At 36.8% G+C, this 27,593-nt stretch overlaps 1 pseudogene; it reads right to left on the bottom strand.

Moving 5' to 3' along the window:
- Positions 1–485: 485 nt before the first annotated feature.
- LOC140139403 (zinc-regulated GTPase metalloprotein activator 1-like) lies at positions 486–27,593 on the bottom strand (annotated as a pseudogene).

Raw genomic sequence — 27,593 nt, 5'->3', positions numbered from 1 at the left:
TAGAATTATACACATTCCAAAAAACCTGTAACTCTTCTCAAGTGATCACCTCTAGTTAGTCCTGGAGATCAAACTACTTATACCACTTTTATCATCTTACCTTCTAATAAACACCCTCTCCACTCATAATTATTGCACAGACCTATGTCTACTATGGTGTCATAGAATTATACACATTCCAAAAAACCCGTAACTCTTCTCAAGTGATCACCTCTAGTTAGTCCTGGAGATCAAACTACACTATTTGTATCACTTTTATCATCTTACCTTCTAATAAACATCCCCCTGCTCATAATTACTGCACAGTCCCTAATATCTACTATAATTGTTGTCATAAAATTATACATGTACACAAAACCAATCGTGTAACTCTCCACAAGTGATCACCTCTAGTAGTCCTAAAGATCATATATAAATATTATATTTGTACCACATTTATCATCTTACCTTTTAATGGAAACTATTCATAAAGTAGACTGTAGACTTCAACAGTTAGTTGTACCTTGTTTCAAATCTAGGCAAAGTTGTAATCAAAATGGCGCCCCACAAAATGCACGCAGCAGCTTGTTCCCTTTGATGAACCAGTAAGTCTTGGCGGACAGATTATTTGAATATAACTGTATGTAGGTAAACAAAACGACTAATTGCAATTAGGGTTGACCTGACCTCAAGGGTTATTCCTTGAATTATTCACGTTTGTATTATTCATGTTATTATCTCTGTCATTACCCATCAGTTGTTAAGGCACTATACAAAAGTTTTTTTCACAAAGCTAAACTTTTATTTGTCAAAGTTTTTGTGTCACATAATGTAGTAAACTCCAGCAAATAAGGTGAATATTTACATTGCAATTTTATCACAAATGAAATCATAATAATTCAACCTTTACACCCAATAGATAATTATTGATATCATGTTGACTCAATTTTGTGCCACAATTCAGATCATCATTTCAAAAATATATTTAAGTCATTGAATTGTGTCCTCTGATATGAGTACAGGCTAGAACTATCAGCTATTTGTGAAGAGATAACAAGGCCCTGCTGTGCACTAATTATGTGTACCTCAGGGTGGTGAACTAGATGCTTGAATTGTCTAATCACTAGAATAACTTCCCAACATGTTTCTATACCTTTTTAGGGTGTAATAATTAAGTGGTGCCCAAACTATATGTACCAAAAATGCTTGCCCCTTCCCCTTTTGATCTGTCAACCCCCCCTTTGGCCTGCAAAAATCTTTGCCCCCCCCACTAAAATTTGAGACCATGCAACTTTTATATCCATATTTTGTGATATTGTGACTAACACAACTTGACCCTGCTGCTGAAATATATTAACTACATGTAGGGCACCTATAGTTGTGAGGGCACCTGTAGCTCTGAGTGCACCAGCAGAACAATAGCGATTATAGTTGCCAGTCTGATGAAACCATTAGTGTAGTAGGGGGCTATTACATTCTTCTATATGGACTCCACCTGAATGATTTCAAATGGACAGTCAACATCACAACTTACAAAGCACAGCTAGAGGGGGCTATTACACTCTTCTATATGGACTCCATCTGAATGATTTCAAATGGACAGTCAACATCACAACTTACAAAGCACAGCTAGAGGGGGCTATTACACTCTTCTATATGGACTCCATCTGAATGATTTCAAATGGACAGTCAACATCACAACTTACAAAGCACAGCTAGAGGGGGCTATTACACTCTTCTATATGGACTCCATCTGAATGATTTCAAATGGACAGTCAACATCACAACTTACAAAGCACAGCTAGAGGGGGCTATTACACTCTTCTATATGGACTCCATCTGAATGATTTCAAATGGACAGTCAACATCACAACTTACAAAGCACAGCTAGAGGGGCTATTACACTCTTCTATATGGACTCCATCTGAATGATTTCAATGGACAGTCAACATCACAACTTACAAAGCACAGCTAGAGGGGGCTATTACACTCTTCTATATGGACTCCATCTGAATGATTTCAAATGGACAGTCAACATCACAACTTACAAAGCACAGCTAGAGGGGGCTATTACACTCTTCTATATGGACTCCATCTGAATGATTTCAAATGGACAGTCAACATCACAACTTACAAAGCACAGCTAGAGGGGCTATTACACTCTTCTATATGGACTCCATCTGAATGATTTCAATGGACAGTCAACATCACAACTTACAAAGCACAGCTAGAGGGGGCTATTACACTCTTCTATATGGGCTCCATCTGAATGATTTCAAATGGACAGTCAACATCACAACTTACAAAGCACAGCTAGAGGGGCTATTACACTCTTCTATATGGATTCCATCTGAATGATTTCAAATGGACAGTCAACATCACAACTTACAAAGCACAGCTAGAGGGGGCTATTACACTCTTCTATATGGACTCCATCTGAATGATTTCAATGGACAGTCAACATCACAACTTACAAAGCACAGCTAGAGGGGGCTATTACACTCTTCTATATGGACTCCATCTGAATGATTTCAAATGGACAGTCAACACCAGAACTTACAAAGCACAGCTAGAGGGGGCTATTACACTCTTCTATATGGACTCCATCTGAATGATTTCAAATGGACAGTCAACATCACAACTTACATAGCACAGCTAGAGGGGGCTATTACACTCTTCTACATGGACTCCATCTGAATGATGTCAAATGGACAGTCAACATCACAACTTACAAAGCACAGCTAGAGGGGGGCTATTACACTCTTCTATATGGACTCCATCTGAATGATTTCAAATGGACAGTCAACATCACAACTTACAAAGCACAGCTAGAGGGGGCTATTACACTCTTCTATATGGACTCCATCTGAATGATTTCAAATGGACAGTCAACATCACAACTTACAAAGCACAGCTAGAGGGGGCTATTACACTCTTCTATATGGACTCCATCTGAATGATTTCAAATGGACAGTCAACATCACAACTTACAAAGCACAGCTAGAGGGGGCTATTACACTCTTCTATATGGACTCCATCTGAATGATTTCAAATGGACAGTCAACATCACAACTTACAAAGCACAGCTAGAGGGGGCTATTACACTCTTCTATATGGACTCCATCTGAATGATTTCAAATGGACAGTCAACATCACAACTTACAAAGCACAGCTAGAGGGGCTATTACTCTTCTATATGGACTCCATCTGAATGATTTCAAATGGACAGTCAACATCACAACTTACAAAGCACAGCTAGAGGGGCTATTACACTCTTCTATATGGACTCCATCTGAATGATTTCAATGGACAGTCAACATCACAACTTACAAAGCACAGCTAGAGGGGGCTATCACACACTTCTATATGGACTCCATCTGAATGATTTCAAATGGACAGTCAACATCACAACTTACAAAGCACAGCTAGAGGGGGCTATTACACTCTTCTATATGGACTCCATCTGAATGATTTCAATGGACAGTCAACATCACAACTTACAAAGCACAGCTAGAGGGGGCTATTACACTCTTCTATATGGACTCCATCTGAATGATTTCAATGGACAGTCAACATCACAACTTACAAAGCACAGCTAGAGGGGGCTATCACACACTTCTATATGGACTCCATCTGAATGATTTCAAATGGACAGTCAACATCACAACTTACAAAGCACAGCTAGAGGGGGCTATTACACTCTTCTATATGGACTCCATCTGAATGATTTCAAATGGACAGTCAACATCACAACTTACATCCCACAGCTAGAGGGGGCTTTTACACTCTTCTTTATGGACTCCATCTGAATGATTTCAATGGACAGTCAACATCACAACTTACAAAGCACAGCTAGAGGGGGCTATTACACACTTCTATATGGACTCCATCTGAATGATTTCAAATGGACAGTCAACATCACAACTTACAAAGCACAGCTAGAGGGGGCTATTACACTCTTCTATATGGGCTCCACCTGAATGATTTCAAATGGACAGTCAACATCACAACTTACAAAGCACAGCTAGAGGGGGCTATTACACTCTTCTATATGGACTCCATCTGAATGATTTCAAATGGACAGTCAACATCACAACTTACAAAGCACAGCTAGAGGGCGCTATTACACTCTTCTATATGGACTCCATCTGAATGATTTCAAATGGACAGTCAACATCACAACTTACAAAGCACAGCTAGAGGGGGCTATTACACACTTCTATATGGGCTCCACCTGAATGATTTCAAATGGACAGTCAACATCAGAACTTACAAAGCACAGCTAGAGGGGGCTATTACATTCTTCTATATGGGCTCCATCTAAATGATTTAAAGTTTGAACTAGCACTTGTTCAGTGCATAGGGGATACAAAATCTACCAGTCCTCGCCAAGTGCCCCGTTGGCCCCTTTGCAGTCGTGCACGCTTCACACCCCCCCTTGAGGAACTGGAACTACTTCAAGTTTGAACCTTAAATACTGATTTTGCATGAAAATGATAATTAGTTCATTAGGTTGACAAATTAAAGAATTTTCCCCAACCCCGATTCAGAAATCGGCCCAATCTGGAATTGTACATCCCTAAGATATGGTCCACAAAATATGGCAAAAAATTAGTAAATACAGTCTTACCTTGAGCCTGAGTATTTCCATAATTTCATTTTTGCTGTTTTGTACATTTTTCTCCCAAATTAGGTTCTAGAAAAAGAAAAGAAGATTGCATTAGGCAACAAAAAAAAAAGAAAAGGTCTCACGGGCAGATTTTAACAAATCAGGAAAAACTTTTCGTGTACAAATGAATGCCGACCCAAATGTCGAAAATTGCAGGATTTTTCTTTCATTTTTTTATTTCAAAATATTTGGTAATTTGCGGAAATTATTTGGTAACTGTATAAAGGGTCCGACCGACCGACTGTATTTGAAGTTCAGTCCACCCATAGAACCGTCGCCTTAACTACATATATATCAATTGGTATTTAAATTAGGCATATTTTGTAATCTCAATATATTTGGTATTTTTTTTGCTAATAACCCTATCTCCCTCTTAAATCCATGTTTCTTTCTACTGCTCATGATCCGGGGGGATCTGGAATTGTGAATCTCTCTTTTAGGGGATGTGCACCAATGTTCTGGAATAGCACTAGCGATCGAGGTCCTGCACACAGCGTACACATAACACATTAACCATGACCGGAATAAAGCAGTCATTATTTGTTTCATATACCTCGTGATTGCGTAGAGTTTGATCGGGACACACACCAGTCAATAGTTTGTTTCCATGACCGGGCATAGTTCATTTTGATGAAATTCTCTCAAATGCAGGGCATACATTTGTAGTTAAAACAATGCCCCAACTTTTAACCAATCAGATGACAGGAATCTATATATGGGGTATATAACATAGCACTATGTCGATCAGTTCCACTAAGCTTCACTTCTCGTCGGCATAAACATCGGCTACCACTTCCGGTGTTCCCATGACCTTTTTCAACCATGTGAAATGTAATTTCCTAGCTTACGATCATAAAAATGTCAAACTTACACCTGGTGCCAAGCGTAGCAATGATCACATTGCAACATATGCCTGGCGGAGTCGAGATTACACATAGCTCACTAATCCTGACTTTTGTCAGGAGTAAATTCTCAGAGGTACACCTGGTGGAACTTACGCTGCACATCATTCACACTGCCACTACTCCTGGCAATGCGTATCACGGTAGCAACTTGTGCCAACCAAGTTCTGCTGAGTGTACGTCCGACAATGTGATGATGACTTGAAGAAGTTTACCGAAGTCAAAATCACTGTGAACAGAGTGATATACCAACCTCAGATTTTTTTTTTGGTGGGTATGCTCCCACAGAAATAATGGGTCTTTGGGAGCTGAGGACATATATGTGATGCGATCAAGCAAAAACAGTCGGAACTCAGAAATATTAAATTTTCAGTTACTTATAGGATAGTAAAAACATTTACAAGGCTGCATTTTGTTAAAACCCCTATTGAAATTGATCAACCTGTTCCAAAGATATGAGCAATTAAAGAGTTTCCAAAACAAGGGAAAACAAAAAGGAAATATTTCCTTTGTTTGGCTATATCTCAAAATCAATACTTCCGAGTTCCGACTGATTTTGCTTTATTGCATCACATATACTGGTATCCCCTACTGGCATAGTTTAGCAAACTTCTAGTGGTGACAACTTGAAGACTTGAAGAAGACTTGAAGTTTACTTTGCAATCATGTAAAAATTGAAAATTTGAAAAGAATTGAGGGCATCCTCCTCAGCAAATGTTACAATATTGCTCTAATTAAACATGTTAAACTTCTACACTACTCCTTAATTTGTTTAAACCAGGTGCACACAGAACTTTTCCCCATTATCCATGAATCTACAACACTACACTACTGTATTAATTTTGTTTAAAACACTTGAACTAAAACCCAAATTTGCAACAAGATCAAATTTTGCTTGTATAAACGTAGGACAACTTAACAACACATTAATTCAGTTCAGCTTACTGCCAATTGACTTAACATCTACGTAAGCACTACAGACGTCATAGAACAAAATTTCCATCAACACTCGTATGTAAGAAATAATATTTTACTACAATTAATCACCTAGTGCAAAAATACAGTAATTGTTATAATAATACAATTGCTAGTTACAGGAACGGTTCCTATATTAGACAGCAACAAATGGGTAACTCAACTTGACATACATACACCCCCTATGGAAGGCATGGCCTTAATCTTCCACAGAGGGAGTGTGAATTTCAAATGGGGTTACCTAAATGGGTGACTCCATTTGCAATCTACACTCCCTGTTTGGGAGATTAAGGTCATGTCTTCCATAGGGGGTGTATGGATTTCAACTGAAATAGCCTACTTAGGAGCAGACGACACTGAATGGGTGATTCCATTTGCAATCTACACTCCCAGTTTGGGAGATTAAGGTTATGTCTTCAATACGGGGTGTATGGATTTCAACTGGAATAGCCCATTTTGGAGCAGATGACACTGAAAGGGCGATTCCATTTGAAATTCACACTCCCTGTGTGGCAGATTGAGGACATGTCTTCCATAGGGGGTGTATGGATTTCAACTGAAACAGCCCACTTTGGAGCAGACGACACTAAATGGGCGATTCCATTTGAAATTCACACTCCCTGTGTGGGAGATTAAGGTTATCTCTTCCATAAGGGGTGTATAGTTTTCAACTGGACTAGCCCATTTTGGAGCAGACGACACTGAATGGGTGGGTGACTCCATTTGCAATCTACACTCCCTGTGTGGGAGATTAAGGCTATGCCTCCCATAGGGGGTGTATGAATTTCAACTGGAATTACTATTTCAACTGGAATACTAGTAGCCATTTTTAAATTAAAAATAATTACTCCTCCTATAAACGCAGTTTTTCAGAATATTCCTACAAATGTTCAATGTTCAATTTATTTCACCGAAAATACATAACATGATAAATATACAAAACAGTTCATTGGTAGGAAAACCAAAAGAGAGCAAAGCTCGTTAAAATTGGCCACCTTGACATTTCATAAATATGCAAAGTAACATGAAAAACTTGCTACAAACAGTGGACAGGACAAAGTGCAGACAAACAGGACGAGACAGGTGCAAACAGAGTGTTGTTGGCTTATGTGATGGCAATATAATTCACATATTCATGATCAACTGGAAAAATATAATATTAACATGATTAATACCGAGACAATAAATGTAACTTAAACCCTTTCTTAAAAACATGTACTGACTTAATATTTTTCAACTCCAAATCAATCGAATTCCAATACAAAGGACCCTGTCTTCTGATAGTGTTCCTTGCTAAATCATATTTAAAATTATAAGGACGATATAGTAAAGAATTAAGAGTAGGATAATTGTGAATGGATCTGTTTTGAACAAAGTAATCTGAAAAAGTACCAGGAAGGTTGCAGTGAGAGTAATTATACATAAATAAACCAAGCGTTAATTTGTGGATGTCATGAATAGTCAAAGCATTGAACTTCTTAAATAATGGCGGGGTGTGTTCAAGCCAGTGGGAATTTGAGCAGATTCTCATAATTCGTTTTTGTTTTAGGTGAACAGTGTTAAGATGGATGTTGTTTTGATCTGCCCAAATCAAATTACAATACAAAATATGAGGTAACACTAAAGTGTTATATAAAGAAAATAACGTTTTGCAAGGAAGAAACTCTTTGAAACGGTATAAAATGCCACAGTATTTAGAAAGAATATTAACAATGTTAGCAGTATGCTTAGACCAAGTTAATGATTCGTCTAGGATAACGCCAAGGAATTTAGTATTGGCAACTCTGGAAACCTTAATACCATTTATACAAATATCAAGTTGATCATCCTCATACCTTCTATTACTGTGTCTATTTTTGAACATGATGAAATTAGTCTTATCGATGTTAAGTGATAACTTATTGCATTTAAACCATACTGAAAGATTTTCCAACTCAGTGTTTACAATAGTAATTAGATCAGAAAGATTTGGATGTGAGACGATGACATTAGTATCATCTGCAAAAGTTACAAAATTGAATTTGTCAGAGGAGAATACAATATCATTTAAGAAAATAATAAAAAGCAGTGGACCTAACACTGAGCCTTGTGGCACACCACATGATACAGAACGAAAAGATGATTTATGATTTTTGAAGACAACATACTGAGTTCTGTTCAAAAGGTAATTCTTGAACCACTCAAGGCACTTCCTCTGATCCCATAGTGATTAAGTTTGGACAGGAGAATGTTATGGTCAATGGTGTCGAATGCCTTCGAGAGGTCCAAAAGATTCCCATGGAATGAAAATTCTTATCTAGGTCAGAAACAATTTTATCATATGCAGTGAGAAGTGCCATGTAAGAAGAGTGATTATGTCTAAAACCAAATTGACAATTTTGAAGTAAATTGTGACGATCGAGAAATCCAAATAATCTTTTGTGAATAATTTTTCTAAAATTTTAGAAAAAATGGGCAAAACAGAAATTGGACGATAATTGTTACATAAAGTAGAATCACCAGATTTATAAATGGGAACAACACGGGCAATTTTGAGATCATCCGGCGCAACACCTGAACTAATAGATAAGTTAAAAACATGGCTTAACGGTGTCTTAATTAAGTGAATAATATTCTTAATTATGTCAGGCTTAATATCATCATAACCACAACCTGTACCAGACTTGAACGATGAACAAATATCAACAATTTCCTCCTCATCTGTTGGCTTAAGAAAGATCGAGTTCATTGGTGAAGGAGCAGATGTGAGAAAATCAGTGAAATTTGTTTGAACATCAGGAATTTTACTGGCCAAATTAGGGCCTATGTCGGCAAAATAGTCATTGAAGCCATCAGCTATTTGTTGTGGATCAGACACACTGTTACCATTAATAACAAAAGAATCCGGAAGACCTTTCTTACTTTTTACCCAAGAGGCCATTCAAAACTCCCCATGTCTTCCTCATATTTCGTTTGTGAATATCAAGTAAATTACAAAAATAACTTTTCTTTGATGCACGAATGATTGAAGTAAGTTTGTTCCTATACTCAGACAGTGCAAGCTTGTTTGAAGCTGTTGGAGAATGTTTATATTTGCGATAGAGCTTATCCTTCCTCTTGATGGACTTAAGGATGGCTTTAGTAATCCAGGGTTTGTGAGGGACTCCATTAGCCCTAGAAACTCGCTTGCGCTGTACTGGAAAAGAACTATCATAAATATCCTTAAACTTTAAAATAAAATTTGAATATGCATCAGTGGGTGAATTATCGGATAAGATATGGTTCCAATCGGTCAATTCAAGGCGATTTGTAAAAATGTCCCTATTACTCTGATTGAAGGACCGAGTGTAAATAAATTTAGGAGCATCAATATGAATATCAACATCATCAGTTATTTGAAAAATAGGATAGTGGTCTGTGATATCATTGATGAAAATACATGACTGAATCTTTTTGTCAAGTACATTTGTAAAAATATTATCAATAATAGTGGCGAAGTATCGGTGATACGAGTAGGACGATCAATAAGAGGGTACATATTGTGAGAATAAAAGTTATTAACAAACTCATTTATTTTACGGTCTTTGTCAAAATCGAGAATGTCTAAATTAAAATCGCCAGAAATATAAGACAACTTATTTTCAGCTAGAATCTGATCTAAACATATAGATAAATCAGAATTGAAAACATCGACATCGGTATGATGGGCTCTATACACATTACCAACAACTATATTTTTAGATTTTTGATAAATTATTTCAACAAAAACAGACTCCGAATGATTAATAACATTATGTTGGTTTTGTGTTAGATTTAAATCAGAACGATCAATGTAAGACAACGACTCATGAATGTAAAGAGCAGACCCACCACTTCTTCTACCATGTCTAGGAAAATTAAGCAAGTTATAATTGGTAATATTAATCAAATTAGAGTGATCTTCCTTAAACCAGGTTTCGGATAAAGAAATAACTGAAAAGGTAACATTTAAATTGGAAATAAAAGCATTAATAAGATCCTGGTTTTTATTAAAGCTACGAGCATTTAAATGAAGAATTGAGAAACCAGATTTGATGGACAGTTTGAAGTCTGAATTTGGATCAAAAATATAATTACATGAATTCAAGACATCACTTTGCAAATAATCATTGGTATGATTGTTCATACCAATTTCAAATAATAAGGGATCAAATTTTAATTCTAAAACTTATTATAAGTATGGCAATTATTCAAAGATTGAATTGTAAATAAGAACTCATTATCATCAGCAATATGATTAAAGGGAAAATAGTACAAGAACATTTGAAACAATACCAGTTGTTAATATCATCATGATTTGCATCAACACAACATTTATGATAAATTGATGTACACAAATTACATTGAATAGAATTTGTACCATAAATATATTTGTAACAATTATTGCATTCAACCATCACAGTGCCAACAGTTCAAAAACAAAATAAAAAAACACACAAACAAACAAAAACTATGAAAATTTAACAAACGAAATAGAAAGTGCTACCAAATTTGAAATTTGATACAAATATGGCTCAACGGCGAGAGAGCACAACGCAAAACCATTTCACTGGATATGATAAAAAGAAATTAAATTAGGGGTAGGCCTATACAATTGATAATCAGCAAGGTGAGAAAAAAAGAAACATATGCCGAGTAACATGATTTGACAATAAGTAAGATAAATGCAAAATGTATAGACCCAGAATCAATTCAAAATAATTTTAAATTAATAATTTAAATCAAAGGCAAAGACATATTATGTAGAGTCAAAGTCCAACATGAGTTCTGAAAAAAAGACAATGATGGCATGGAAAATCATATACGATTACAAACTGCACATAAACCGAGTAACGTGATACATGAGATAAATGCAAATGCATAGACCCAGAAACATTTCAAAATGATGTTAGAGACTACTATTTTAAGTCAAAGCAAGTTCATATTATGTGGAGTCAAAGTCCACATGAGTTATGTAAAGGATGAGACAATGATGGCATGAAAAAAATCTTTTATGATTTAATTCAAACTGCACAAAATTTAGATGCAGAGTCTCATCTCAATCTAGGAATTAAATGGAGAAATAGTTTATGGTCTATATAGTTCATTGTCTATGTAAAGTTTCACTTCAATCCCAGTGGTCTTGATGTAGGCACGCTTCCCATCTTTAATGGCTTGTTGCTTGACTGGCAGGAGTTGGGCTCTTGCTGTCTGCATTTCAGCAGGTAGATGCGGACTTATACCAATCTTCTGCGGAGATTTCTTCAGTTTCTTTGCCTTGTCCAATATATCATTACGGATCTTCATTTCTAGAAACTTGGCGATGATGGGACTAGGTCTAGTATTCTCCAAATTCTTTGATGGCAATCTATGGACATTGGCAAATATTACTGTCTGAGCTCTTTCATAGTTCAGGTGTACAGTCAGAAAAGTGCGAAGGACAGCTTCAGTATCTTCAAGGGGACTTTCTGGGATGCCGTAAAACAGCAGATTTGATTTTTTGGTGTACAGTTCGGCAGTTATTCTCGCCTTCTTTAGATTATCAATTTCCTTCTGCATTTGCTTGCGCAGGTCAGGAATCGTTTCATCTTTAATCTCACTTACTTCAGCATCTAAATGCTCGACGCTTAAAGTTAGATCAGTGACGTCGGTTTTCAGTGAAGAAAAGTCCTTTTGAAACTGATCAAGCTGACTTGTTATTTTAGCAAAGTTTTGATGATTTTCTAGTTTCATTGCCACAAGCATGGTACGTAGTTCCTCCATGTTTACAAAATCAGACAAAACTAGAAGCCGGAGTATGATGGAAAATAAGTCAAATGCAAAACAAACGGAAACAAATTATGCGAAGGGCGATGAATGCGTAAACAGTTCAGTTCAATGGAACGGTGTAAACAAAGCACGCAGAGAGTTGAACTGGAGGCGGATTATTGAACCGTACAGGCCTGTGCGTGGCTGGATGACTGTACTATAACTAGCTTACTACATGTAGTACAGCAAAATTTGAAGACAGCTAAATATTTTTGCCACCAAAATATCAATTAATGATGTAGTTCATGCTCGTGAATTATTGTTCAGAATGGTGTTGGTACATTACCATGCATGTTGGTTGGGTTATATGATGAAAATGGTTGGTAAATCCCAGTAAAACGGTGGTGCAACCGAGAGCTCTTTACAGCATGATGTGGCTGTGCTGCGCCATTGACAAATCGGAGGTTGGCTGAGGCGTTCCGCTATACAAGGGCAAAGATACAATATTCTATCTGTCACAATAAATCACCAATCTGTGGATAAATACAATCAAATTTTGACAACCTGTTGACAACATGTTTTTTAACGTAACTATCGATTCATTGTCCATTTTGACCACATTTCGTGTGATAACTTTATCTTTGATATTTATAGCATCATTTATTGGCAACATTTTAGTTTTGGTCACATCTTTACGAAAACCGTTTTTGTTGTCGGTCTCCAATCGCCTCATCTTACAATATGCGGTGTGCAATATCTGTATGACTGTTCTGATAATACCATCTGTAGTCATAGCAACTCTTCATGATGACTGGGTGTTCTCCAATGGATGGTGTGTGTGTACCGGATTCCTGATGGTTTTCTTCTTCGCTGCCACAATTTTCACTCTTCTTATGATCGCAGTGGACCGTTATGTTTCCGTTAGAACACCACTACTTTATTATCAACGTATCACAAGCACACACAGCTATATCATGTTGATTTCTGTTTGGGTTATTGCCGCAATGCTCGCACTACCAACGCTCATCATTCAAGATTCAATCGATTACCATGCATATCGATATTCCTGTACCATCGGATCAAGGTCAAATCAGAGTTTTACCAATAGGTATAACCTAGTTTTGATTCTTTGTGGATTTCTTGCACCGCTATCTTTGATGGCATTTGCTTATCGCCAATCCATATCGCCGCTCAAGATAATGTCACAAAAGATCGACATAAATGGACAGAGATATGTCACAAACACCGTGTAATATCAACCACGTTTGACTCTTGTGAAGGGACTGCAGAAGGCATGGAACACGATGAAAGCTATGCCACCGCATTACACTATCGCACATCATCATGGAGACTGAATGTATTTATATCTGGATTCACCGTAAGTTCAGGATTTCTAAAAAATCTACATACTCATGTTAGCGATGAATGGCGGGTTGCTAAGAGTGGACTTGTTGCATCCATCATATTTGCGCTGATGTGGTTGCCGTTTTTTGTTGTAATTGCAAAAGAATTAGTACTAGACGGTGACCAACATGTGTCACCAACTTTGGAATGGGTGTCACTCTGGCTTGCCTTCTGTAGTTGCGCATGCAATCCTTACGTCTATGCATTCTGTAGCATGAGGCCCTGCACCTTATCAAGTTGTTGTATGGGACATGAAAGGATCCAAGAAATGGCTTTTCATCAAGTGTGGGTTGTGTCTTATGGAGAGAGAAGAGCTAGTGCTTTCAAAAGATCTACAATGATGCCGCCACCACCATCCTGTATGAGACCATATGATATCGCATGAGGAGCCACCACCATCCTGTATGAGACCATATGATATCGCATGAGGAGCCACCACCATCCTGTATGAGACCATATGATATCGCATGAGGCCGCCACCACCATCCTGTATGAGACCATATGATATCGCATGAGGAGCCACCACCATCCTGTATGAGACCATATGATATCGCATGAGGAGTATTTCATTATTTACGCAGATGTCAACTGCAGACGACAAATTTAAATTTTTTTCAATCCAAAAATTTCAGAATTGTACATTTTCATGACCATATTTGGAATCAGCATAAAAATGCATTAAACTGAGATCAAACAAGCTAAGCCTAGTATTGGTTCAGTGGTTCTTAAGATAGCTCTTGATATTTTGAGAAAATATCTTGGACTTTTAATGTTGAAGCCTACGGCTAGCATGCACTGCATTTACCGTTGCGAATTTGTATACTGCACTACCATTACCGGAACATAAGACTAGGGTTACCTGGATACTTTGAAAAATTTGCATAGCATCCAAATGCTTTCAACCAAATTCAAACAAAAAGTCCATTTAAAAGAGAAATCAATCCTCAGTCTAGAAGGGGTCTGTTAATCAGTTGGTGTGAAGTTTTAGAATAATCAGTTATAATAGTGATAATCCTGTATGAGACCATATGATATCGCATGAGGAGCATTTCATTTATTTACGCAGATGTCAACTGCAGACGACAAATTAAAAAAATTTTCAATCCAAAAACTTCAGAATTGTACATTTTCATGACCATATTTGGAATCAGCATAAATATGCATAAAACTGAGAACTAACAAGCCTAGTATTGGTTCTTGATATTTTGATATTTTGAGAAAATATCTTAAAACTTGGACTTTTAATGTTGAAGCCTATGGCTAGCATGCAGTGCATTTACCGTTGCGAATTTGTATACTGCACTACCATCAACGGAACATAAGAATAGGGTTACCTAGATACTTTGAAAAATTTGCATAGCATCCAAATGCTTTCAACCAAAAAAAAAAAAAAAAAAGTCCCTTTAAAAGAGAAATCAATCCTCAGTCTACAATGTAGAAGGGGTCTGTTAATCAGTTGGTGTGAAGTTTTAGAATAATCAGTTATAATAGTGACTCTGTGTTACCCTTTGTTCTAAATTAAAGGTGTGCAATGTTTAGGTAAAATGATTGCATTATGGGTAATGATATTATTTAGGAGACAAATTATGACATTTGACACTTTTGGTAAACTTGTTTTAGTATACAACTGGTTTGTAAATACATGTTTGTTGGCAGTTGTAATTTGTACATTGCTGGTATAAAAATTGGATTTATTGCTTTACAGCCATAACAAATGTATGATCTTATAATATGAAATGGGATAATTTTTCGGCACATTTACACATATCCCAACTTGCTTACACCTAAATGGAATCAGCCAAAATGTGTTGTGTTTGTAGGTCAGCAGAGCAATTTTGTTAAAGCCAAAATATTCAGTGGGTTTTTTTTTTCACTTTACCTCGATGGCTTAAAATGGACAGAAACACTTTCTGACCGTTATTACTAATATTATTTCAGCTTTTTGGTTAAGAATAACAAAATCAAAAGTTGAACGAAAATCATACATTAGGGCTTTAACTTTAACAAAATAGTTGTATATACATTGTATGTCTAACTATTAAAAAAGTGCATGATTGTTTCTTGAATGTAATATATCGTACAATGGTCTGTATTGTTGGAGTTAACTCTTTTGATTGGCATTTGATAAACATATGTAGTGAAAGTTGATTATACAAGTTTAAATCATCGGAATTTTGCTTAAATACATTATTTTGATAAAGGCCAAGTGGATGTTTCTTTGTGGTGATGCTGATCGGCACAAACACTAGGATCCACAACATGCTCATCTATCGTGTCGCAATTCTTTAACACCAATACATTTGCACATTCATTGAATGACCTTTGAAAATTTGGGTGCAGAAACTCATACTCTGTAACTTGAGGTCAAATTTTGCACTATGAGTGTTGAAGTATGCCATTGGGATGAGGCTATTGTGGTCCATAGTGAAAGTGTCACACTTGTGTGACAGGAGGGGGGAGTTTAAGGGGAGATATTGCCCCCTCAGAAGTGAGACATTTTGAACTAGAATTACACGGTTCATAATTACTGTGGCCCCAACAACAAAGATTTGTAAATAACAAAGGTTTGTAAATACAAATAATATGCAAATGAAGTCATTAATATTTGTAAATGTGTAAAAGTAACACAACACAAACTATTCAACATGTGTTTTTTTACAAATAATAAAATATGATTGGATCACACGCATCGCATATATTCATGAGGTTATGAATGAATGTTAACACCTGTAAGTTGCACATGTAAATTTAATAATGATTGAAGTATAGGCACATGTAAATTGTAATGTAATGTTTTATAAGAGTATTATAGGCACAATGTAAATTGTCTTGTGAACCAAAATACAATAACTGTTTGGTCTTTGGTGGAAAGGGGGGAATTTTTTTCCCCTTAATTTTTTCTCCCTCTTGTCAGGACAAAAATGAACAGAAAATCCACTAATCAGGGCTAAAATCGCCTAATTTTGAGCTATAATCACCAAATTTTAGGAAAACGTTATTATTTTAACCCCTCATCAAATTTCACTCCCCACCACCTAAAAAAAAATCCTGTTACCGCCACTAGTGGGTACAGAAGAGTATAGGGTAATCTATGAAGTTTTCAATGATGGGATATCTGCAATGTTTACAAATACAGCTAACCTGTCAATCAATTATTCCCAGGGGCATAGGCTACTGTACTGCTGTAATGTTGCAAAATTGGAGCTAACAATGCATATGGCGCAATGTTCATTCACACATTTCCACTCGGTAAAAGCAGATCGCTTCAGCAGCCAATCAGAGACAAGTGTGTTTTCAACGCAGTAAATATGTGATGTACGCTTTAAAATATCAAAGTTACAGGAAAAGATGGGACCCTTACCTATGCACAACTATATGTAAGTCACATTCTAAACTGCAAACTTGACAAGTGATCAGAGAGGTCTATGATTTGACCTTTGTCCTGGGCGACAGCAAAAAGTAGTATACATACCTGAATATATACATCTAAATCGCTTGTTTTAATATTGCCACAAAGCTGGAAGGTCACAGTGGTCACTGAGGGGTCAATGTGATGACTTGACCCTTGACCTGACCTTATATCCAGTCCTCTATCCTTCAGTTTTTCGATTCCACTGAAATGAAATAAAGAGAGAAACAGAACTTTCAAAGATGATTACAAACTTTCTACTCCTACATGTATAAGCAATAGAGGAGGATCCAAATTTATCACATGCAAAGGGCTATTCCAGTTGAAATCCATACACCCCCTAAGGAAGACATGACATTAATCTCCCACACAGGGAGTGTGACTCCTACATGTATAAGCAATAGAGGAGGATCCAAATTCATCACATGCAAATGGCTATTCCAGTTGAAATCCATACACCCCCTAAGGAAGACATGACATTAATCTCCTACACAGGGAGTGTGACTCCTACATGTATAAGCAATAGAGGAGGATCCAAATTCATCACATGTAAAGGGCTATTCCAGTTGAAATCCATACACCCCCTAAGGAAGACATGACATTAATCTCCCACACAGGGAGTGTGACTCCTACATGTATAAGCAATAGAGGAGGATCCAAATTCATCACATGTAAAGGGCTATTCCAGTTGAAATCCATACACCCCCTAAGGAAGACATGACATTAATCTCCCACACAGGGAGTGTGAATTTCAAATGGGTTACCTGAATGGGTGACTCAATTTGAAGTCCCTCTGTGTAAAATATTAAGGACATGTCTATCATAGACCTGTGACTTGGAATAAAATAAATATCACTGAGGAGCAATAGAAGTGATCCTTGATCCATAACTGATGGCAACAAATGTGCTACCCTAAATGGCATAAGTGTCAACATTTATTACCCTATGTCGTACGTAACCACCACATTTTACCCCTAAATGGCATATTATCATTTTTTAAATCATGATGGTAAAAAATACTATTTTAACACTAGGCTATAGGTATGTAGAGCCTGTAAAAAGTAATTTTCAAATTTATTTTAAAATCAGAAAATGTTACCCTAAATGCCAATTTTCTGGTTCAAAAAGAGCCCTAAGTGTTGATATAGCCACAGGTGGATTCCTAAACGTCTATGTAACCAAAAAATGACCCCAAAATGTCACCGCCGCTGTATGCTTAAAATCCGGCCCTTTTTTGATGTTTATATTAAAGACATATTACATGTATACATTTCCATACAAAATAGATTAGTATTTATTTGCCATAAAATGTTAGCTTTTATTATCAGATATGTCCCCTTTTAATTTTGAGCCGAACAACTGAGGTAAAGCAAAGAAATTTGGAATTTACTACCAGCGCTGATGTCGACAATGTGTATCACTCCGGCGGTTGTGTTATGGTACTATCCTTTGATGTGTATATCTGTCCCAAGCACGCTGTGTACCTGTGTTATGAATATCGGTATGCGTGTTCGTAATAATAATATCGACGGTTCCCATGCGCTTTTGTTCAATATCTCGGATTTTGACAAAACTACAGCACCTGTAGTCTCGATTTTTGCAGGGTATATTAGTTTAATAAAGTACAATATAATCATGTAAAAAACAGAATTTTGAACAATATTGAGGACCTTAGCAAATGTAATAATATGGCTTTAATGAGAATGCACAGTACTTTTATATTGAGTACCTCCCTGGTTTATTACTCACCTTTGACCTAGATTTGAGTCATATGCATGTTAATCTAATATGTGTTCAAGATTGAGCCTGTAATAAAAAAAAAAAGAAAAATAATAACATTTCATGAACAACGGTGAAGCATAATTGAATCCCTTTACAACAAAAATAAGATAAAGATCATCTAATTCACAGGACTATTTCATGACAAATGTTCAGTTTAGTCATTGCTACTCAACATTAGAAGATCAATGATTTTTTGCGCTTTGCGTAAATAGCTTGCGAGCAATCAAGCATACATGCACATATCCTACCCGCAAGCGTCCATCGGTTCTAGCACGGCTTGTTTATGACCGGAAAGCCGGGCACCCCTATCGACCAATCACATATGCTATGCTGTTATATAGCGCGTATGTATGAATGTATTTTCAGACTGAGAGTTCTATGTATGAGAAAATTGTGCTTGAAATTACTATTTTTCCATTGAAAACTGTGTTATAGAGAATTAGTGGTAGTGAACCATAGGCTACTACAGCTTCATTGTAGTTTACGGTAACAAAATTTGATTGTTTTATAGGTTTACTACTAGATGATGAACTGACATAAGGTCAGCTCATCTAAGGTCATTCTTGTTCAGTGCTAGCATGTTATTAATTCAGTATTTTGGTGTTTATATATAGTAAGTGTTTCCGTGTCGCCTTATCCATCAGTGTAAAGTTGGCAAGGATTGACCTTTTTGATAAATCCCACAAGCCTTTGCAGGTAGACATAAAATGTTGTCATTTGACGTCACGCCAATGTGCACATCGTTAGGGAACATCGTTACTGCGTATTGCAAGTCAGTTTGACATCTCAGGTCTAACCCCAATGAATTATTGGATTTACTGAAAGGTCAATTGGCATTTACCATTAAAGTGCTTCAAAAGTAACATGGGTATTGGGCAATTCCATTTTAATCCACACACCCCTGTGGAATATTTCACTGCCATCTCAAATCCAGTTGCACCTTACTGTCAATCCAATTGATCAGAAATTCCAGCTGAAAATTGTTGCAATTTATCGAATCCAGATGAATTCTGCCCAATTTGGCGTAAAAATAGACAATCTTGATTGGAATTCCAAAATCTTCCACACCTTTCCTACTTTTTATGGATGAAAATGGTTGATCTGGACAAATTTGAAGTTGAATTTGTTGGAATTCCAAAATATTCCACAGTGGGGGTGTGGTTTTTAATTGGAACAGCATATTTTGTGTTACATAAAGTAGGTTTACATAAAGTTAAATTAGTTGTGAGATGTATATATTAAACTTTTCTTCTATGTTAAGTTTACACATTGTAATAAATGTTTATAATGTTCTAGTGTGTGATGTGTAATTCTTTCTTACTATCGGGCTATGCAGTTAAAATCTTAATTCCCTACCCCTGTTAAAGATTTAAGTAGTCTTCTACAGAGGGAGTACATTTTTCAAATGGAATTGGCTTGGGTTAATTAGTTTGAAACCCATACTTCCTCTGTATATGGCTTTACTACTGTATAAGTGGTAATTTTCGTGTACAGTTATTTTCGCGATTTGTGTGAGAGACACATTTTTGCGAGTTATTTTCGCGATTTCCCAGTCCTTCCCTATACTTGTAATACATTATTGCATACATTCGCAAGGTGTTATTTTCGCGGTTGGAGCTCTAATCCCGAAATTCGCGAAAATAAAACCCTCGCAAAAATTACCACTTATACAGTATATCTTCCACAGCTGGAGGATTGTAAATGGAATAGTTACCCACTGTCTATTCTATTTGATACCAATACTCCCTCTGTGGAAGACTATAACTAATTGTTCCACAGGTAGAGTGTGGATTTTAAATGGAATACCTCTAGCCCATTTTATACTTACTTTGATTTCTGGGTTTCTACCAGTTTACCCAAACTGTTAATGGATCTGTTGAAAAGAAAACAAAGAAATTCAAGTGAAATATAGCCTGCTAAAAGGGGGTTAGACCAGGGCATCCCAAATATCCCTAAATTACATGAGAAAACTATGGCGCTACTGAAACTAATGTGATGTGCGTGTCTGCTTATTTGTGAATTGATATCACGAAATGAGCGTAAAGTCGCAAGTTAGTAGTTTTAAGATGCCCTGGCTGCTGCAGTTCTTTGTTTAACATGCACCTGATCAAGCCAATAAAATGTCTGTATGTCCTTTGTGAATGGGCCATTACCACTGATTGTAATCAGGGTTTTCTTTAATGCACAAATCGGGTGTATATACACATTTAAATCCAGAGCGTACACATTCAAATATTCCATGATTTGATATAGAAATACCTGATATTTTCATCTGGGGATGATGGAGTCTACTTCTGCCTTCATGTAAGCATTGAATCATTTGAAATCACCCAAATGATGAATTACTACAGGGGGGGTGAGATGGTAGTTACAAACAGTAATTACTAATTAATAAAAAAACATTTTTTTAGCCCAAAAAATATTGAAAATACCCCTTCAGCAAAATGCTTAAAGAAAACCCTGCTGGTCACTGGGTCAGCGGTTCTTGAAATGGAGGCATAATGATATTGGGCAGTACCTAATGTGGTTAGTTATGAACATTTCCATATAACTCATAAGATAAAAGATATATACATATACATAATATAATAGATATGCATATATAGTTTTTGCCTACCTTATATGGTCAGTAACTTTGTGTAGATATGCCTGATCAACTAAGTCTATCTTGTTGACAAGAATTAAATCAGCTAGAGCCACCTGTCTGTATGTTTGGATTGAGAAAATAAGACATTGCGTTAAGTTAAGGTATTCTTCATTTCATGTCTATTAGACAATAGAAACAAATTAGTTTGATCCTTCGATCGACCATTGATGCTTGGTCGATCCTTATTATTATGAAATCAACTACTATTGTTAATTGTGATAACATATGAATCTTTGCCTGTATTGATATTGACCAATATGAATTAAACATTAATTCTGATTAATTAGTTGTTAGTTCATTAATAACATGCATCGAAACAGCATCAACGGTTGATCCAAAGATCAAACAAATTTGTTTCTGATGCCTTACTAGTTTGAGGCTCCTTGCATATGGCGGAACCGTGCAATGGGTGAATAGACAAATTTCTTTCCTGAAGGCACCATGTCAACAATGTATAGAAAAGTTGCTTTTTGTCTTGTAAAAATATCAACAAATCTTTTTCTCCGATTAAGGCACTAGATGAATAAACCTAGCTTTTACATGCTACTAACCAACACACAGACTGTGGGGAATTGATCGTCAAATGGCAACTAGCTATTTTGTAACACAATCCAAACACTTCCGGTGTGGTTACCACAATTCACCACGTTTTTGTTCACAACATTTAAATGAAAAATATCTTGGCTGTCAAATTTTACTGCAGTAATGGGAAAAAGATGATGATTTTGATTTAAATTTTTGATCATGAACTTTTTTTCAAGAACGTTAAAGAAAAAGATGATCCTTTTCCTGATACCAAAATTGCAGAAAAATGGGGGATAAGGCTGTTGATCGGGTCAAGGACTTTTAAAATCGAGCTTGGGAACTGGCAAATTTCCCTCTGATTTAGATGTATGACCATGATTCAAAACTTTTAAGTCAAGTAAAATATATTCAAATCCTGCAGCTGTTTTAGGCCATATTTAGCATCATCAACCTAAATAATACAAAATAAATAGATTAATAAAAACTCTGGCAAATTGAAGTTTGGCAAACTACAAAACAAGTCTTCAGAACAGAGTAAGAAAAACAACAAGGCTCAAACTCAGGACCTCTCACACTGAAGTGATGTTCTATCAATCTGTTCAACTTGTATCAAATTAATACCACATCAATTTACCTGACAGCTTCATTGACCACTCCATCCGGTTTGACCTCCTCTAGATGTTGTAAGCCATATTTAGCATCAACCACAGTAACTATACCTAAATAATAACAAATAAATAGATATTTGTAAAAAACCTTTGGCAAATTGAAGTTTGTCTTTAGAACAGAGTACCAAATATCTTAATGCAAGTAAAATAGTTGAATATCTGCAATTGGCAACATTTTGATGTTGTCAATAAAATTGAATGTATATCAGCAACTCCTGAACAGTACAATTATTGAACATACTGGATATACCAACATGAAAACAGATGTAACTTTTCATTGAATTAAACAGCAGATTTGGATGTAAGTAGGCTTGAAGAAAAAATACTGAAAACCTGCAAAAAATCTGTAAAATGTATGTGAATTTGGGCTAAAAAGCTGCAAAACAGGCTGAAAATAAATAAAAGTGCAGAAATGCGGACCAAAAAAACCTGGAATTCTAGATGAATCCTGAAAACTTACATCCCTGAGCAGACATGTTGGATCTTGAGATGCATATATGTGTGAGCTACAATAGCAGATTTGGGCAGATTTAAACTGTCAACAAAATATTATAATAATATTTTCAAAACAAAACCTTGTACATCTTAATTACCCAGAGTACTATATAAGGGATAAAATTGTCCATATTTGAGCTAAAGAGCTAAAGAACTGGAGCATTATCCAAATGTGGGTTTTAAGGAACTGCCGGAGAGCCTGAAAAAGGGACCCTTGACCGCTGCACATATACCATCTTTTCATGTGAGTGAATCCCCAGGCTTCAGAACTCAACTACATGTTTGTATTAATTATCTTAAACAAATAAATGCTTACCATCAAGATAGATATCGCTACCCAGCTCATCGTCCAACCAAAATATAGAGGCTATCGGACCTGCATTAACAATTAATAAAAAACATGGACAGTTGTGAACAATTAAAAAAACATGGGCCAGTTATGAAGAATAACTTTCCAGTTAGTAGTGTGTAGACTGCTATTCTATATGGCTAATACGTAAATCGGTTGATTAAGCGCCCCCACTCCAAAAGTCACAGTTTTTATGTGTATTTTAACATAAATGGTCATGAAACTGTTGAGGCCAAAATTCACCTTGATTATGAAAAACTAGTTATATTTTGGTAAATCTTTGCATGTTCAAGCAGGTTGGCTGTTTTTCCCCCTTTATGAAGGGAGTGCCCCAGATGCCTAGCCTTTTGACAAGGCTTTGTCTGGAGTCTTGGGGTGGAAGCACCCTCTTTCTTTCACGCTTGGTGTCACACCTTTGCCGCTCCGCTCGTGGCAAACACCCCAACAAAGACTACCAGATGCCACAAACCCTAGCTACTTCCCTGGGCTTTGTGCTAAGGCAATCACCATGTGTGCTTTGCACACAGTGCTTTCCTTTTTTAGGTCGAACAGGGGAATGTGGTATCTGCACACACCACTGGACACCACATCTAATTCTACCAGTCTAAAATCTTTTTTGATGCCAAAAATGTTGACTTTTTGGATGTTTTTTATAGATTTTACACGGACTTTTTGGCAATTTCATATCAAGAGTCTTCTTTCAGGTGACTACACTATTGTATTGACGAATCACAATGGACAGTCAATCAAATGGAATTACCTTACCTGGATCAGCCAAACCTGTAGTCTCCAGCAGAATGTAGTCAAATTTGCCTCGCTTTGTCATCAGGTTTTCTATAGCCTTGACTCCATTGTCTCTGTTAAATAAAGTCATCAAAGAGCTTTTCTCAGTTTGTTTGTTTAACTGGTTGCTCTGTACAGAGACACACTTGGGTCCTGATGGGACCAGGCTCAAGCCAGGCTATAAAGCCTACTGCATTCTCTCTTATTAATGCCTCTGGGGTATTAATTTATTAGAAGTGAACTATGTCTCTAGTCGACTTAATAACGCAACCGTATCATCTTCTGCATGAGGCCCAAGAAGCATCAACATCTCGGAATGCGTGCACTGAATTGTCTAACTGCTTGCTGCGCTTTTACATGTTATGGCTACACATCATCTTTTCTTTAGTTCTTGGTACTTATGTTATCTTTTTGCAAAGTAAAATTGCAGCAAATCATGAATACTAGCCCTAACAAAAATATTAGCCTTTGAGAAGAGAACAAATGGGTTTTAGCAGTGTTAGTACACTAATCCAGCATCAGTCCTGAGAAAAACTCAGAAAAAATTGAAACAAAGAGTAAAGACACTCTACAAAGCTCTGTTAAACGCAGGATGTTTCTATCAATTCAAAGCACTGATCCAGCATCAGTCCTGGAGTGGAATGCCCAACACCTTCAAGCAGCAACTTTATTAGTAATTTTCCATACCCCCTCCTCCCTGCACAAGCCTGGCATCATACTCTAATCGAGTCCAGCCAGTATAAGACCTAAGAGCAGAAGCAGAAACCCTCCAAAAACTTTTTACATTAGCAGATAGGTGAGGTCAGCTTGTTGTCTGTTGACAAGGGGTAATTTTCAGTGAACCATTCTTTTCAGAGCTATCAGTAGGCAAGGGGCGGTCTACATGTCTCATTATATTCTTACGAACTTTTTCCTGAAGAAGTCAGAGCTACATTGTATTCCTGACTCACTAAAAACATACTAATTGTTATGAAGTTCGTTGTAAAAAGCCTATCCCATAATAAGGGGATATTTAAATAGGCAATTAGAGAATTTTCAGTTATTACTGCAGTGGCTCATCAGGCCATAGCTCTGTTCAGAGTTTGCTGCACAGCGTCAGCACTCCGATATCTTTGTGGCAGAAATCACCATGATAGTAGGCCGAATCCACTAGTTCTTAAACAGCTATGCATGGCAATTTTGTTACACCATGTTTAATAGTTTCAAGAGAGGGGCCGATGGACTCAGGCCAAGTTAAAAATATGTGCCGCAGCCACTCATCAGCTTAAAGGACTCATATTTTATGTTTTTTCGCATATACAATTACGCATCTTTCATGTTAACAGCTCTATAAAATTCAAATTTGTGTCAGTTTCTGATTTCAATGCACAGACAGAAGCTTACCGTAATCTTTCAATACACATATTCAAGGGCAAGCCTTACAATAGGTTTTTATAGAAACCAAACAAACCGAAAAACATTTTGTCATTTAAATTGTGTTGCATGTTAAGTCTTGTGAGACAATCTCAAAACCCAATGACTCATGAAATAAACATTTGTTCAAGTTTTTTGGATTCCTCTGCAAATGCAATTTCAAAATCTTATATGGGCAGCCATTGCACTCTCATGACAATTTATTTCCCTTAATTATAGCATTCACATTATTCTATGATGATTAATCATAAGAATGACCTTTGACATCTTACTTGACAGAGCAGCATAGGCATCCATTTCGTAATTCCAACCATTCTTCATACAGCTCACCTGATTGGCCAATAGACATTGATTTCTCAATGGCTGTGCCTGTATATATATATGTGAACAAGAAAACAACATCTCAGTATTGTATAAATGGAACAAAATGTGTATCGCTAGATTGTTTCACGATGTGTAATCAACTCAGTATGACATAGTGTACACAGACCCTATGCTTATCATTACGTTTATCATCAAGGACTCTGTTGCACTTCTCTCAGCATATACAGCTTTAATACCTGCCTGCAAAGGTACAGCGGCTCTGCACATAGACTCAGTATGGCATAGTGTATACATAGTGTACACAGACCCTAACCCTGATGAGAACCCTGGAGTATTCATTATGCTTATCATCAAGGACTGTTGCAATTCTCTCAGCATATACAGCTTTAATACCCTGCCTTCAAAGGTACAGCGGCTCTCTGCACATAGACTCAGTATGGTATAGTGTACACAGACCCTAACCCTGATGAGAGCAGTGAAGTATTCATTATCCTTATCATTAAGGACTCTGTTGCAATTCTCTCAGCATATACAGCTTTAATACCTGTCTTCAAAGGTACAGCGGCTCTGCACATAGACTCAGTATGACATAGTGTACACAGACCCTAATCCTGATGAAAGCCGTGAAGTATTCATTATGCTTATCATCAAGGACTCTGTTGCAATTCTCTCAGCATATACCGCTTTAATACCCTGCCTTCAAAGGTACAGCAGCTCTGCACATAGACTCAGTATGGCATAGTGTACACAGACCCTAACCCTGATGAGAGCCGTGAAGTATTCATTATGCTTATCATCAAGGACTCTGTTGCAATTCTCTCAGCATATACAGCTTTAATACCCTGACTTCAAAGGTACGGCAGCTCTGCACATAGACTCAGTATGGCATAGTGTACACAGACCCTAACCTTGATGAGAGCCCTGGAGTATTCATTATGCTTATCATCGTGGACTCTGTTGCAATTCTCTGAATATATACTGCTTTAAAACCCTGCCTTGGTAGATAATTCATTCATAAATTTGATGGAATTTAGTTGTACAGGTGCATTGAAAAGGGGGCACTTACACATTAATCATTCGTAAAACTCTGTTAAGAGCGCTTATTAGGAAGGGCCTAATACACAGTTACTACATAAGTTTATACACGCATACCTTCACCAAATTCATTGAGTATAACAGCAATTTTCTTGTTGTGTTGTTCTGTCAAGATGTAGTTCAACAAAGTCGTCTTGCCAGCTCCTGATAAGAATGAAAGGTACAAATCAAAAATAAAATGTTAGTGTTACCCAAGACTTGCCTAGAAACCCAGTTATGATTGTGACTGGTATCTTCTTTGTTGACACTGGAACCAGCTCAGGGCACTCGTCTTCTGAACTGTCTGACATGTCTGCCTACACCACTGCCCCCCCACACCCAGGCCCTCACCCAAGACTTGCCTAGAAACCCAGTTATGATTGTGACTGGTATCTTCTTTGTTGACACTGGAACCAGCTCAGGGCACTCATCTTCTGAACTGTCTGACAT

Source organism: Amphiura filiformis, chromosome 2 (assembly GCF_039555335.1).
Source record: "Amphiura filiformis chromosome 2, Afil_fr2py, whole genome shotgun sequence".
NCBI classification, from domain to species: Eukaryota; Metazoa; Echinodermata; class Ophiuroidea; order Amphilepidida; family Amphiuridae; genus Amphiura; species Amphiura filiformis.
This window is presented reverse-complemented; position numbering and strand designations above follow the sequence as displayed.